Source organism: Phyllobates terribilis, unplaced genomic scaffold (assembly GCF_046119375.1).
Source record: "Phyllobates terribilis strain yellow unplaced genomic scaffold, ASM4611937v1 Scaffold_236__1_contigs__length_3049075, whole genome shotgun sequence".
NCBI classification, from domain to species: Eukaryota; Metazoa; Chordata; class Amphibia; order Anura; family Dendrobatidae; genus Phyllobates; species Phyllobates terribilis.
This window is the reverse complement of record NW_027362996.1, coordinates 1,993,106-2,007,455: the sequence shown is the minus strand read 5'-3', so window position 1 is coordinate 2,007,455 and position 14,350 is coordinate 1,993,106. Positions and strand designations below refer to the sequence as shown.

At 46.4% G+C, this 14,350-nt stretch overlaps 9 non-coding genes and 3 pseudogenes across 9 annotated transcripts; all 12 read right to left on the bottom strand.

Moving 5' to 3' along the window:
- Window positions 1-655: 655 nt before the first annotated feature.
- Window positions 656-846, bottom strand: LOC141215746 (U2 spliceosomal RNA). Its single transcript, XR_012284799.1, has one exon. It is a non-coding gene; the product is annotated as a U2 spliceosomal RNA (small nuclear RNA).
- A 1,115-nt stretch (window positions 847-1,961) lies between these two features.
- On the bottom strand, window positions 1,962-2,152 carry LOC141215745 (U2 spliceosomal RNA). Its single transcript, XR_012284798.1, has one exon. It is a non-coding gene; the product is annotated as a U2 spliceosomal RNA (small nuclear RNA).
- Window positions 2,153-3,267: 1,115 nt separating this feature from the next.
- On the bottom strand, window positions 3,268-3,458 carry LOC141215744 (U2 spliceosomal RNA). Its single transcript, XR_012284797.1, has one exon. It is a non-coding gene; the product is annotated as a U2 spliceosomal RNA (small nuclear RNA).
- A 1,115-nt stretch (window positions 3,459-4,573) lies between these two features.
- LOC141215743 (U2 spliceosomal RNA) lies at window positions 4,574-4,764 on the bottom strand. The gene has a single exon (XR_012284796.1). It is a non-coding gene; the product is annotated as a U2 spliceosomal RNA (small nuclear RNA).
- Window positions 4,765-5,879: 1,115 nt separating this feature from the next.
- LOC141215742 (U2 spliceosomal RNA) lies at window positions 5,880-6,070 on the bottom strand. The gene has a single exon (XR_012284795.1). It is a non-coding gene; the product is annotated as a U2 spliceosomal RNA (small nuclear RNA).
- Window positions 6,071-7,185: 1,115 nt separating this feature from the next.
- Window positions 7,186-7,369, bottom strand: LOC141216769 (U2 spliceosomal RNA). Its single transcript, XR_012285782.1, has one exon. It is a non-coding gene; the product is annotated as a U2 spliceosomal RNA (small nuclear RNA).
- A 791-nt stretch (window positions 7,370-8,160) lies between these two features.
- LOC141216974 (U2 spliceosomal RNA) lies at window positions 8,161-8,252 on the bottom strand (annotated as a pseudogene).
- A 1,115-nt stretch (window positions 8,253-9,367) lies between these two features.
- Window positions 9,368-9,551, bottom strand: LOC141216768 (U2 spliceosomal RNA). The gene has a single exon (XR_012285781.1). It is a non-coding gene; the product is annotated as a U2 spliceosomal RNA (small nuclear RNA).
- A 791-nt stretch (window positions 9,552-10,342) lies between these two features.
- Window positions 10,343-10,434, bottom strand: LOC141216972 (U2 spliceosomal RNA; annotated as a pseudogene).
- A 1,118-nt stretch (window positions 10,435-11,552) lies between these two features.
- On the bottom strand, window positions 11,553-11,743 carry LOC141215741 (U2 spliceosomal RNA). Its single transcript, XR_012284794.1, has one exon. It is a non-coding gene; the product is annotated as a U2 spliceosomal RNA (small nuclear RNA).
- Window positions 11,744-12,858: 1,115 nt separating this feature from the next.
- LOC141216810 (U2 spliceosomal RNA) lies at window positions 12,859-13,042 on the bottom strand. Its single transcript, XR_012285811.1, has one exon. It is a non-coding gene; the product is annotated as a U2 spliceosomal RNA (small nuclear RNA).
- A 791-nt stretch (window positions 13,043-13,833) lies between these two features.
- Window positions 13,834-13,925, bottom strand: LOC141216971 (U2 spliceosomal RNA; annotated as a pseudogene).
- Between the last annotated feature and the right edge of the window lie 425 nt (window positions 13,926-14,350).

Below are 14,350 nucleotides of genomic sequence, written 5' to 3'. Positions count from 1 at the left end.
ATACCTGGCTGGCTGAATGTCGCTGAGAAGCTCACAGAGACCGCCATAAGCAACAGTTTAACAGAATGCCACAGACTAATCAACCAAACTTTTTGGGTTGGGTTCTCTTTTATAGTCTGCAGGCATTAAATGAAAGAAGTCAGTGTTCCAGCAGAAGGAGACAACGTTTCAGAAAAGGCATTGTAGCAAACCAAAAAATAAATTTTAAGCGCAGCAGAGTAACCAGCGCACATACCTGTTAGCTCAGGTGAGTTTAAAAGGCTGCTGTTGATAACAAGGGCATTTGCTAAATAGATGGTGTGTGTGCAACAATATACTGAAAGGTCAATTATATTGTGCAGCTTATCTCACCACCTGTAGTTATTTAGGTGAAAGCTCCAAAATGCTTGCCTAATATGTCTGTTTATCCAAAAGGAAGTAAAAAGGGAGAGCTAGAAAGATAGCATTGCATCACATTACATGGCAATGCAATGCACAGTTGCTGAAGTTGAACCAAAATGAGCTTGTAATCTGGCTTCTGCAACTTTGAACATGAAAAATCCAATGAGGAGAAGAAAAGCAAAGCCAAAGAGTCCATCCCCAAATCCGACAAACAAGCAAAATGAACAAAAAACATTGAATTCAATTCTTTCTGATTTTAGAAACTGCATTAAAGAAGGGGTGCACCGGTCCTGGAGATACTGCAATACCAGGTCAATGCGTGGAGTGGACAGAGCAAGCTCTTTTTCCATCTCCCTGTTCTAAAAATCCATTTAATATATGGTCCCCAGATAGGGGACGTATCAGATATTAAACTGATAAGAACAGATACTACACTTGATCTTAGCCAAAAGGCCGAGAAGCGATAACCAGAATTGGTTTCAAACTACGGAGCCACCCAAGGATCCTGAAAAGTCCATTTGTGGAGATGAGCTCCTGGACTCCCGTTAAGAAGACATGTTGTCAACCTCTAGATCCCTTACATGCCTGCACTTTTCGGCTTGCTGCTGCTGCAATCCACGCGTTTTAGATCTGCATAACTCCACCTCTTTAAACACAGCACCTTCACCCCCTGCTGTTCCCACCCGCCTCAACACCGTTGGAAGGGAGGAGAACCAATTAAGGCGGGGGGTGGGGTGGAACGAGCAGCTGTCTACCCTTAGCAGGAGGGCTCCTGATTACATACCTCTCCTGCTGCTGCTGCTGCTGGCTGTCCAGCAGCAGACTGAAGGTGGCTGCTGCTGTGCACAGGTATATAAAGGCTCAGAGCCTATTATGACACGCGCAGCCAGCGTTCCATTGCCACATTCCATCTACTGCAGGCAGGATACCTGGCTGGCTGAATGTCGCTGAGAAGCTCACAGAGACCGCCATAAGCAACAGTTTAACAGAATGCCACAGACTAATCAACCAAACTTTTTGGGTTGGGTTCTCTTTTATAGTCTGCAGGCATTAAATGAAAGAAGTCAGTGTTCCAGCAGAAGGAGACAACGTTTCAGAAAAGGCATTGTAGCAAACCAAAAAAGAAATTTTAAGCGCAGCAGAGTAACCAGCGCACATACCTGTTAGCTCAGGTGAGTTTAAAAGGCTGCTGTTGATAACAAGGGCATTTGCTAAATAGATGGTGTGTGTGCAACAATATACTGAAAGGTCAATTATATTGTGCAGCTTATCTCACCACCTGTAGTTATTTAGGTGAAAGCTCCAAAATGCTTGCCTAATATGTCTGTTTATCCAAAAGGAAGTAAAAAGGGAGAGCTAGAAAGATAGCATTGCATCACATTACATGGCAATGCAATGCACAGTTGCTGAAGTTGAACCAAAATGAGCTTGTAATCTGGCTTCTGCAACTTTGAACATGAAAAATCCAATGAGGAGAAGAAAAGCAAAGCCAAAGAGTCCATCCCCAAATCCGACAAACAAGCAAAATGAACAAAAAACATTGAATTCAATTCTTTCTGATTTTAGAAACTGCATTAAAGAAGGGGTGCACCGGTCCTGGAGATACTGCAATACCAGGTCAATGCGTGGAGTGGACAGAGCAAGCTCTTTTTCCATCTCCCTGTTCTAAAAATCCATTTAATATATGGTCCCCAGATAGGGGACGTATCAGATATTAAACTGATAAGAACAGATACTACACTTGATCTTAGCCAAAAGGCCGAGAAGCGATAACCAGAATTGGTTTCAAACTACGGAGCCACCCAAGGATCCTGAAAAGTCCATTTGTGGAGATGAGCTCCTGGACTCCCGTTAAGAAGACATGTTGTCAACCTCTAGATCCCTTACATGCCTGCACTTTTCGGCTTGCTGCTGCTGCAATCCACGCGTTTTAGATCTGCATAACTCCACCTCTTTAAACACAGCACCTTCACCCCCTGCTGTTCCCACCCGCCTCAACACCGTTGGAAGGGAGGAGAACCAATTAAGGCGGGGGGTGGGGTGGAACGAGCAGCTGTCTACCCTTAGCAGGAGGGCTCCTGATTACATACCTCTCCTGCTGCTGCTGCTGCTGGCTGTCCAGCAGCAGACTGAAGGTGGCTGCTGCTGTGCACAGGTATATAAAGGCTCAGAGCCTATTATGACACGCGCAGCCAGCGTTCCATTGCCACATTCCATCTACTGCAGGCAGGATACCTGGCTGGCTGAATGTCGCTGAGAAGCTCACAGAGACCGCCATAAGCAACAGTTTAACAGAATGCCACAGACTAATCAACCAAACTTTTTGGGTTGGGTTCTCTTTTATAGTCTGCAGGCATTAAATGAAAGAAGTCAGTGTTCCAGCAGAAGGAGACAACGTTTCAGAAAAGGCATTGTAGCAAACCAAAAAAGAAATTTTAAGCGCAGCAGAGTAACCAGCGCACATACCTGTTAGCTCAGGTGAGTTTAAAAGGCTGCTGTTGATAACAAGGGCATTTGCTAAATAGATGGTGTGTGTGCAACAATATACTGAAAGGTCAATTATATTGTGCAGCTTATCTCACCACCTGTAGTTATTTAGGTGAAAGCTCCAAAATGCTTGCCTAATATGTCTGTTTATCCAAAAGGAAGTAAAAAGGGAGAGCTAGAAAGATAGCATTGCATCACATTACATGGCAATGCAATGCACAGTTGCTGAAGTTGAACCAAAATGAGCTTGTAATCTGGCTTCTGCAACTTTGAACATGAAAAATCCAATGAGGAGAAGAAAAGCAAAGCCAAAGAGTCCATCCCCAAATCCGACAAACAAGCAAAATGAACAAAAAACATTGAATTCAATTCTTTCTGATTTTAGAAACTGCATTAAAGAAGGGGTGCACCGGTCCTGGAGATACTGCAATACCAGGTCAATGCGTGGAGTGGACAGAGCAAGCTCTTTTTCCATCTCCCTGTTCTAAAAATCCATTTAATATATGGTCCCCAGATAGGGGACGTATCAGATATTAAACTGATAAGAACAGATACTACACTTGATCTTAGCCAAAAGGCCGAGAAGCGATAACCAGAATTGGTTTCAAACTACGGAGCCACCCAAGGATCCTGAAAAGTCCATTTGTGGAGATGAGCTCCTGGACTCCCGTTAAGAAGACATGTTGTCAACCTCTAGATCCCTTACATGCCTGCACTTTTCGGCTTGCTGCTGCTGCAATCCACGCGTTTTAGATCTGCATAACTCCACCTCTTTAAACACAGCACCTTCACCCCCTGCTGTTCCCACCCGCCTCAACATCGTTGGAAGGGAGGAGAACCAATTAAGGCGGGGGGTGGGGTGGAACGAGCAGCTGTCTACCCTTAGCAGGAGGGCTCCTGATTACATACCTCTCCTGCTGCTGCTGCTGCTGGCTGTCCAGCAGCAGACTGAAGGTGGCTGCTGCTGTGCACAGGTATATAAAGGCTCAGAGCCTATTATGACACGCGCAGCCAGCGTTCCATTGCCCCATTCCATCTACTGCAGGCAGGATACCTGGCTGGCTGAATGTCGCTGAGAAGCTCACAGAGACCGCCATAAGCAACAGTTTAACAGAATGCCACAGACTAATCAACCAAACTTTTTGGGTTGGGTTCTCTTTTATAGTCTGCAGGCATTAAATGAAAGAAGTCAGTGTTCCAGCAGAAGGAGACAACGTTTCAGAAAAGGCATTGTAGCAAACCAAAAAAGAAATTTTAAGCGCAGCAGAGTAACCAGCGCACATACCTGTTAGCTCAGGTGAGTTTAAAAGGCTGCTGTTGATAACAAGGGCATTTGCTAAATAGATGGTGTGTGTGCAACAATATACTGAAAGGTCAATTATATTGTGCAGCTTATCTCACCACCTGTAGTTATTTAGGTGAAAGCTCCAAAATGCTTGCCTAATATGTCTGTTTATCCAAAAGGAAGTAAAAAGGGAGAGCTAGAAAGATAGCATTGCATCACATTACATGGCAATGCAATGCACAGTTGCTGAAGTTGAACCAAAATGAGCTTGTAATCTGGCTTCTGCAACTTTGAACATGAAAAATCCAATGAGGAGAAGAAAAGCAAAGCCAAAGAGTCCATCCCCAAATCCGACAAACAAGCAAAATGAACAAAAAACATTGAATTCAATTCTTTCTGATTTTAGAAACTGCATTAAAGAAGGGGTGCACCGGTCCTGGAGATACTGCAATACCAGGTCAATGCGTGGAGTGGACAGAGCAAGCTCTTTTTCCATCTCCCTGTTCTAAAAATCCATTTAATATATGGTCCCCAGATAGGGGACGTATCAGATATTAAACTGATAAGAACAGATACTACACTTGATCTTAGCCAAAAGGCCGAGAAGCGATAACCAGAATTGGTTTCAAACTACGGAGCCACCCAAGGATCCTGAAAAGTCCATTTGTGGAGATGAGCTCCTGGACTCCCGTTAAGAAGACATGTTGTCAACCTCTAGATCCCTTACATGCCTGCACTTTTCGGCTTGCTGCTGCTGCAATCCACGCGTTTTAGATCTGCATAACTCCACCTCTTTAAACACAGCACCTTCACCCCCTGCTGTTCCCACCCGCCTCAACACCGTTGGAAGGGAGGAGAACCAATTAAGGCGGGGGGTGGGGTGGAACGAGCAGCTGTCTACCCTTAGCAGGAGGGCTCCTGATTACATACCTCTCCTGCTGCTGCTGCTGCTGGCTGTCCAGCAGCAGACTGAAGGTGGCTGCTGCTGTGCACAGGTATATAAAGGCTCAGAGCCTATTATGACACGCGCAGCCAGCGTTCCATTGCCACATTCCATCTACTGCAGGCAGGATACCTGGCTGGCTGAATGTCGCTGAGAAGCTCACAGAGACCGCCATAAGCAACAGTTTAACAGAATGCCACAGACTAATCAACCAAACTTTTTGGGTTGGGTTCTCTTTTATAGTCTGCAGGCATTAAATGAAAGAAGTCAGTGTTCCAGCAGAAGGAGACAACGTTTCAGAAAAGGCATTGTAGCAAACCAAAAAAGACATTTTAAGCGCAGCAGAGTAACCAGCGCACATACCTGTTAGCTCAGGTGAGTTTAAAAGGCTGCTGTTGATAACAAGGGCATTTGCTAAATAGATGGTGTGTGTGCAACAATATACTGAAAGGTCAATTATATTGTGCAGCTTATCTCACCACCTGTAGTTATTTAGGTGAAAGCTCCAAAATGCTTGCCTAATATGTCTGTTTATCCAAAAGGAAGTAAAAAGGGAGAGCTAGAAAGATAGCATTGCATCACATTACATGGCAATGCAATGCACAGTTGCTGAAGTTGAACCAAAATGAGCTTGTAATCTGGCTTCTGCAACTTTGAACATGAAAAATCCAATGAGGACAAGAAAAGCAAAGCCAAAGAGTCCATCCCCAAATCCGACAAACAAGCAAAATGAACAAAAAACATTGAATTCAATTCTTTCTGATTTTAGAAACTGCATTAAAGAAGGGGTGCACCGGTCCTGGAGATACTGCAATACCAGGTCAATGCGTGGAGTGGACAGAGCAAGCTCTTTTTCCATCTCCCTGTTCTAAAAATCCATTTAATATATGGTCCCCAGATAGGGGACGTATCAGATATTAAACTGATAAGAACAGATACTACACTTGATCTTAGCCAAAAGGCCGAGAAGCGATAACCAGAATTGGTTTCAAACTACGGAGCCACCCAAGGATCCTGAAAAGTCCATTTGTGGAGATGAGCTCCTGGACTCCCGTTAAGAAGACATGTTGTCAACCTCTAGATCCCTTACATGCCTGCACTTTTCGGCTTGCTGCTGCTGCAATCCACGCGTTTTAGATCTGCATAACTCCACCTCTTTAAACACAGCACCTTCACCCCCTGCTGTTCCCACCCGCCTCAACACCGTTGGAAGGGAGGAGAACCAATTAAGGCGGGGGGTGGGGTGGAACGAGCAGCTGTCTACCCTTAGCAGGAGGGCTCCTGATTACATACCTCTCCTGCTGCTGCTGCTGCTGGCTGTCCAGCAGCAGACTGAAGGTGGCTGCTGCTGTGCACAGGTATATAAAGGCTCAGAGCCTATTATGACACGCGCAGCCAGCGTTCCATTGCCACATTCCATCTACTGCAGGCAGGATACCTGGCTGGCTGAATGTCGCTGAGAAGCTCACAGAGACCGCCATAAGCAACAGTTTAACAGAATGCCACAGACTAATCAACCAAACTTTTTGGGTTGGGTTCTCTTTTATAGTCTGCAGGCATTAAATGAAAGAAGTCAGTGTTCCAGCAGAAGGAGACAACGTTTCAGAAAAGGCATTGTAGCAAACCAAAAAAGAAATTTTAAGCGCAGCAGAGTAACCAGCGCACATACCTGTTAGTTCAGGTGAGTTTAAAAGGCTGCTGTTGATAACAAGGGCATTTGCTAAATAGATGGTGTGTGTGCAACAATATACTGAAAGGTCAATTATATTGTGCAGCTTATCTCACCACCTGTAGTTATTTAGGTGAAAGCTCCAAAATGCTTGCCTAATATGTCTGTTTATCCAAAAGGAAGTAAAAAGGGAGAGCTAGAAAGATAGCATTGCATCACATTACATGGCAATGCAATGCACAGTTGCTGAAGTTGAACCAAAATGAGCTTGTAATCTGGCTTCTGCAACTTTGAACATGAAAAATCCAATGAGGAGAAGAAAAGCAAAGCCAAAGAGTCCATCCCCAAATCCGACAAACAAGCAAAATGAACAAAAAACATTGAATTCAATTCTTTCTGATTTTAGAAACTGCATTAAAGAAGGGGTGCACCGGTCCTGGAGATACTGCAATACCAGGTCAATGCGTGGAGTGGACAGAGCAAGCTCTTTTTCCATCTCCCTGTTCTAAAAATCCATTTAATATATGGTCCCCAGATAGGGGACGTATCAGATATTAAACTGATAAGAACAGATTTTTTTTTTTTATCGAAAGCCCGAATTCGTGTACAAAACCCGAGTGCGCTTAAAAAAGTGACAAGTGCCACAAAAAAAGTGCACTAGGATGCTGGTCTTCTTGAAACCCTCTCCAAAAGGAGAAGGGTCCCCCAAACCATTCCCCGTCCCTCCGAGCCAGAAGGCCACAGCGAGGAACAGGGACAAATAGCCACCTCCAGCCGGAGCCAGAGGCGACCCAATCTTACCCCCAGCACCTGCCCGAGTTCTCACCCGAGCAAGGCACTGGGAGCCAAAGACTGTGCTCCCCTCCCGGAAGAGGGGAGCCAACAACGCTCTCCTCCAGAAAGAGGAGAGCCAGGGGGGTTCAGGGGGGAGCGGAACCTGATGGCCACACACTCCCCCCCTAGACCTGCCAAGAGAGGAACCCGTAAGGGAACCGCATCCCGACAAAATCCTAGTAAGGACGTGGACACACGTGAAAAAGTGGACACACAGTGACAAAAAAATTAAATAAATAGTGAAGGTTTCACAGTATAATACTGCCCGGACCTTCGACCGGGAATTGAAAAATTCCCCATCCTAAGGCCAGAAGGCCCGGAATAAGGGTGTGTGTGAAGAAAGAAATATTGAAGTGCTAGTGCAAATGTGCCTTAAACTCAAGTGGGGTTCCCAATCCCAGTGAGTTGAGGCACCCCAGGGTCACCACTCCTGGGGCACTTCACACTTCGGGCTTTCGATCTTCCCCGACCCAATGGCGTCGATCCTGGGGGGCCATGCTTTCCACCAGATGACTATATTAGCCACCTGGCGTACTAACAAGCGCCTAAACCCCAGTGTGCATAATGTATCAATCTACTAGGGCGGCCAACATCCAAAACCGCCTTTTCGAAAGATACTACACTTGATCTTAGCCAAAAGGCCGAGAAGCGATAACCAGAATTGGTTTCAAACTACGGAGCCACCCAAGGATCCTGAAAAGTCCATTTGTGGAGATGAGCTCCTGGACTCCCGTTAAGAAGACATGTTGTCAACCTCTAGATCCCTTACATGCCTGCACTTTTCGGCTTGCTGCTGCTGCAATCCACGCGTTTTAGATCTGCATAACTCCACCTCTTTAAACACAGCACCTTCACCCCCTGCTGTTCCCACCCGCCTCAACACCGTTGGAAGGGAGGAGAACCAATTAAGGCGGGGGGTGGGGTGGAACGAGCAGCTGTCTACCCTTAGCAGGAGGGCTCCTGATTACATACCTCTCCTGCTGCTGCTGCTGCTGGCTGTCCAGCAGCAGACTGAAGGTGGCTGCTGCTGTGCACAGGTATATAAAGGCTCAGAGCCTATTATGACACGCGCAGCCAGCGTTCCATTGCCACATTCCATCTACTGCAGGCAGGATACCTGGCTGGCTGAATGTCGCTGAGAAGCTCACAGAGACCGCCATAAGCAACAGTTTAACAGAATGCCACAGACTAATCAACCAAACTTTTTGGGTTGGGTTCTCTTTTATAGTCTGCAGGCATTAAATGAAAGAAGTCAGTGTTCCAGCAGAAGGAGACAACGTTTCAGAAAAGGCATTGTAGCAAACCAAAAAAGAAATTTTAAGCGCAGCAGAGTAACCAGCGCACATACCTGTTAGCTCAGGTGAGTTTAAAAGGCTGCTGTTGATAACAAGGGCATTTGCTAAATAGATGGTGTGTGTGCAACAATATACTGAAAGGTCAATTATATTGTGCAGCTTATCTCACCACCTGTAGTTATTTAGGTGAAAGCTCCAAAATGCTTGCCTAATATGTCTGTTTATCCAAAAGGAAGTAAAAAGGGAGAGCTAGAAAGATAGCATTGCATCACATTACATGGCAATGCAATGCACAGTTGCTGAAGTTGAACCAAAATGAGCTTGTAATCTGGCTTCTGCAACTTTGAACATGAAAAATCCAATGAGGAGAAGAAAAGCAAAGCCAAAGAGTCCATCCCCAAATCCGACAAACAAGCAAAATGAACAAAAAACATTGAATTCAATTCTTTCTGATTTTAGAAACTGCATTAAAGAAGGGGTGCACCGGTCCTGGAGATACTGCAATACCAGGTCAATGCGTGGAGTGGACAGAGCAAGCTCTTTTTCCATCTCCCTGTTCTAAAAATCCATTTAATATATGGTCCCCAGATAGGGGACGTATCAGATATTAAACTGATAAGAACAGATTTTTTTTTTTTATCGAAAGCCCGAATTCGTGTACAAAACCCGAGTGCGCTTAAAAAAGTGACAAGTGCCACAAAAAAAGTGCACTAGGATGCTGGTCTTCTTGAAACCCTCTCCAAAAGGAGAAGGGTCCCCCAAACCATTCCCCGTCCCTCCGAGCCAGAAGGCCACAGCGAGGAACAGGGACAAATAGCCACCTCCAGCCGGAGCCAGAGGCGACCCAATCTTACCCCCAGCACCTGCCCGAGTTCTCACCCGAGCAAGGCACTGGGAGCCAAAGACTGTGCTCCCCTCCCGGAAGAGGGGAGCCAACAACGCTCTCCTCCAGAAAGAGGAGAGCCAGGGGGGTTCAGGGGGGAGCGGAACCTGATGGCCACACACTCCCCCCCTAGACCTGCCAAGAGAGGAACCCGTAAGGGAACCGCATCCCGACAAAATCCTAGTAAGGACGTGGACACACGTGAAAAAGTGGACACACAGTGACAAAAAAATTAAATAAATAGTGAAGGTTTCACAGTATAATACTGCCCGGACCTTCGACCGGGAATTGAAAAATTCCCCATCCTAAGGCCAGAAGGCCCGGAATAAGGGTGTGTGTGAAGAAAGAAATATTGAAGTGCTAGTGCAAATGTGCCTTAAACTCAAGTGGGGTTCCCAATCCCAGTGAGTTGAGGCACCCCAGGGTCACCACTCCTGGGGCACTTCACACTTCGGGCTTTCGATCTTCCCCGACCCAATGGCGTCGATCCTGGGGGGCCATGCTTTCCACCAGATGACTATATTAGCCACCTGGCGTACTAACAAGCGCCTAAACCCCAGTGTGCATAATGTATCAATCTACTAGGGCGGCCAACATCCAAAACCGCCTTTTCGAAAGATACTACACTTGATCTTAGCCAAAAGGCCGAGAAGCGATAACCAGAATTGGTTTCAAACTACGGAGCCACCCAAGGATCCTGAAAAGTCCATTTGTGGAGATGAGCTCCTGGACTCCCGTTAAGAAGACATGTTGTCAACCTCTAGATCCCTTACATGCCTGCACTTTTCGGCTTGCTGCTGCTGCAATCCACGCGTTTTAGATCTGCATAACTCCACCTCTTTAAACACAGCACCTTCACCCCCTGCTGTTCCCACCCGCCTCAACACCGTTGGAAGGGAGGAGAACCAATTAAGGCGGGGGGTGGGGTGGAACGAGCAGCTGTCTACCCTTAGCAGGAGGGCTCCTGATTACATACCTCTCCTGCTGCTGCTGCTGCTGCTGGCTGTCCAGCAGCAGACTGAAGGTGGCTGCTGCTGTGCACAGGTATATAAAGGCTCAGAGCCTATTATGACACGCGCAGCCAGCGTTCCATTGCCACATTCCATCTACTGCAGGCAGGATACCTGGCTGGCTGAATGTCGCTGAGAAGCTCACAGAGACCGCCATAAGCAACAGTTTAACAGAATGCCACAGACTAATCAACCAAACTTTTTGGGTTGGGTTCTCTTTTATAGTCTGCAGGCATTAAATGAAAGAAGTCAGTGTTCCAGCAGAAGGAGACAACGTTTCAGAAAAGGCATTGTAGCAAACCAAAAAAGAAATTTTAAGCGCAGCAGAGTAACCAGCGCACATACCTGTTAGCTCAGGTGAGTTTAAAAGGCTGCTGTTGATAACAAGGGCATTTGCTAAATAGATGGTGTGTGTGCAACAATATACTGAAAGGTCAATTATATTGTGCAGCTTATCTCACCACCTGTAGTTATTTAGGTGAAAGCTCCAAAATGCTTGCCTAATATGTCTGTTTATCCAAAAGGAAGTAAAAAGGGAGAGCTAGAAAGATAGCATTGCATCACATTACATGGCAATGCAATGCACAGTTGCTGAAGTTGAACCAAAATGAGCTTGTAATCTGGCTTCTGCAACTTTGAACATGAAAAATCCAATGAGGAGAAGAAAAGCAAAGCCAAAGAGTCCATCCCCAAATCCGACAAACAAGCAAAATGAACAAAAACCATTGAATTCAATTCTTTCTGATTTTAGAAACTGCATTAAAGAAGGGGTGCACCGGTCCTGGAGATACTGCAATACCAGGTCAATGCGTGGAGTGGACAGAGCAAGCTCTTTTTCCATCTCCCTGTTCTAAAAATCCATTTAATATATGGTCCCCAGATAGGGGACGTATCAGATATTAAACTGATAAGAACAGATACTACACTTGATCTTAGCCAAAAGGCCGAGAAGCGATAACCAGAATTGGTTTCAAACTACGGAGCCACCCAAGGATCCTGAAAAGTCCATTTGTGGAGATGAGCTCCTGGACTCCCGTTAAGAAGACATGTTGTCAACCTCTAGATCCCTTACATGCCTGCACTTTTCGGCTTGCTGCTGCTGCAATCCACGCGTTTTAGATCTGCATAACTCCACCTCTTTAAACACAGCACCTTCACCCCCTGCTGTTCCCACCCGCCTCAACACCGTTGGAAGGGAGGAGAACCAATTAAGGCGGGGGGTGGGGTGGAACGAGCAGCTGTCTACCCTTAGCAGGAGGGCTCCTGATTATATACCTCTCCTGCTGCTGCTGCTGCTGGCTGTCCAGCAGCAGACTGAAGGTGGCTGCTGCTGTGCACAGGTATATAAAGGCTCAGAGCCTATTATGACACGCGCAGCCAGCGTTCCATTGCCACATTCCATCTACTGCAGGCAGGATACCTGGCTGGCTGAATGTCGCTGAGAAGCTCACAGAGACCGCCATAAGCAACAGTTTAACAGAATGCCACAGACTAATCAACCAAACTTTTTGGGTTGGGTTCTCTTTTATAGTCTGCAGGCATTAAATGAAAGAAGTCAGTGTTCCAGCAGAAGGAGACAACGTTTCAGAAAAGGCATTGTAGCAAACCAAAAAAGAAATTTTAAGCGCAGCAGAGTAACCAGCGCACATACCTGTTAGCTCAGGTGAGTTTAAAAGGCTGCTGTTGATAACAAGGGCATTTGCTAAATAGATGGTGTGTGTGCAACAATATACTGAAAGGTCAATTATATTGTGCAGCTTATCTCACCACCTGTAGTTATTTAGGTGAAAGCTCCAAAATGCTTGCCTAATATGTCTGTTTATCCAAAAGGAAGTAAAAAGGGAGAGCTAGAAAGATAGCATTGCATCACATTACATGGCAATGCAATGCACAGTTGCTGAAGTTGAACCAAAATGAGCTTGTAATCTGGCTTCTGCAACTTTGAACATGAAAAATCCAATGAGGAGAAGAAAAGCAAAGCCAAAGAGTCCATCCCCAAATCCGACAAACAAGCAAAATGAACAAAAAACATTGAATTCAATTCTTTCTGATTTTAGAAACTGCATTAAAGAAGGGGTGCACGGGTCCTGGAGATACTGCAATACCAGGTCAATGCGTGGAGTGGACAGAGCAAGCTCTTTTTCCATCTCCCTGTTCTAAAAATCCATTTAATATATGGTCCCCAGATAGGGGACGTATCAGATATTAAACTGATAAGAACAGATTTTTTTTTTTTATCGAAAGCCCGAATTCGTGTACAAAACCCGAGTGCGCTTAAAAAAGTGACAAGTGCCACAAAAAAAGTGCACTAGGATGCTGGTCTTCTTGAAACCCTCTCCAAAAGGAGAAGGGTCCCCCAAACCATTCCCCGTCCCTCCGAGCCAGAAGGCCACAGCGAGGAACAGGGACAAATAGCCACCTCCAGCCGGAGCCAGAGGCGACCCAATCTTACCCCCAGCACCTGCCCGAGTTCTCACCCGAGCAAGGCACTGGGAGCCAAAGACTGTGCTCCCCTCCCGGAAGAGGGGAGCCAACAACGCTCTCCTCCAGAAAGAGGAGAGCCAGGGGGGTTCAGGGGGGAGCGGAACCTGATGGCCACACACTCCCCCCCTAGACCTGCCAAGAGAGGAACCCGTAAGGGAACCGCATCCCGACAAAATCCTAGTAAGGACGTGGACACACGTGAAAAAGTGGACACACAGTGACAAAAAAATTAAATAAATAGTGAAGGTTTCACAGTATAATACTGCCCGGACCTTCGACCGGGAATTGAAAAATTCCCCATCCTAAGGCCAGAAGGCCCGGAATAAGGGTGTGTGTGAAGAAAGAAATATTGAAGTGCTAGTGCAAATGTGCCTTAAACTCAAGTGGGGTTCCCAATCCCAGTGAGTTGAGGCACCCCAGGGTCACCACTCCTGGGGCACTTCACACTTCGGGCTTTCGATCTTCCCCGACCCAATGGCGTCGATCCTGGGGGGCCATGCTTTCCACCAGATGACTATATTAGCCACCTGGCGTACTAACAAGCGCCTAAACCCCAGTGTGCATAATGTATCAATCTACTAGGGCGGCCAACATCCAAAACCGCCTTTTCGAAAGATACTACACTTGATCTTAGCCAAAAGGCCGAGAAGCGATAACCAGAATTGGTTTCAAACTACGGAGCCACCCAAGGATCCTGAAAAGTCCATTTGTGGAGATGAGCTCCTGGACTCCCGTTAAGAAGACATGTTGTCAACCTCTAGATCCCTTACATGCCTGCACTTTTCGGCTTGCTGCTGCTGCAATCCACGCGTTTTAGATCTGCATAACTCCACCTCTTTAAACACAGCACCTTCACCCCCTGCTGTTCCCACCCGCCTCAACACCGTTGGAAGGGAGGAGAACCAATTAAGGCGGGGGGTGGGGTGGAACGAGCAGCTGTCTACCCTTAGCAGGAGGGCTCCTGATTACATACCTCTCCTGCTGCTGCTGCTGCTGGCTGTCCAGCAGCAGACTGAAGGTGGCTGCTGCTGTGCACAGGTATATAAAGGCTCAGAGCCTATTATGACATGCGCAGCCAG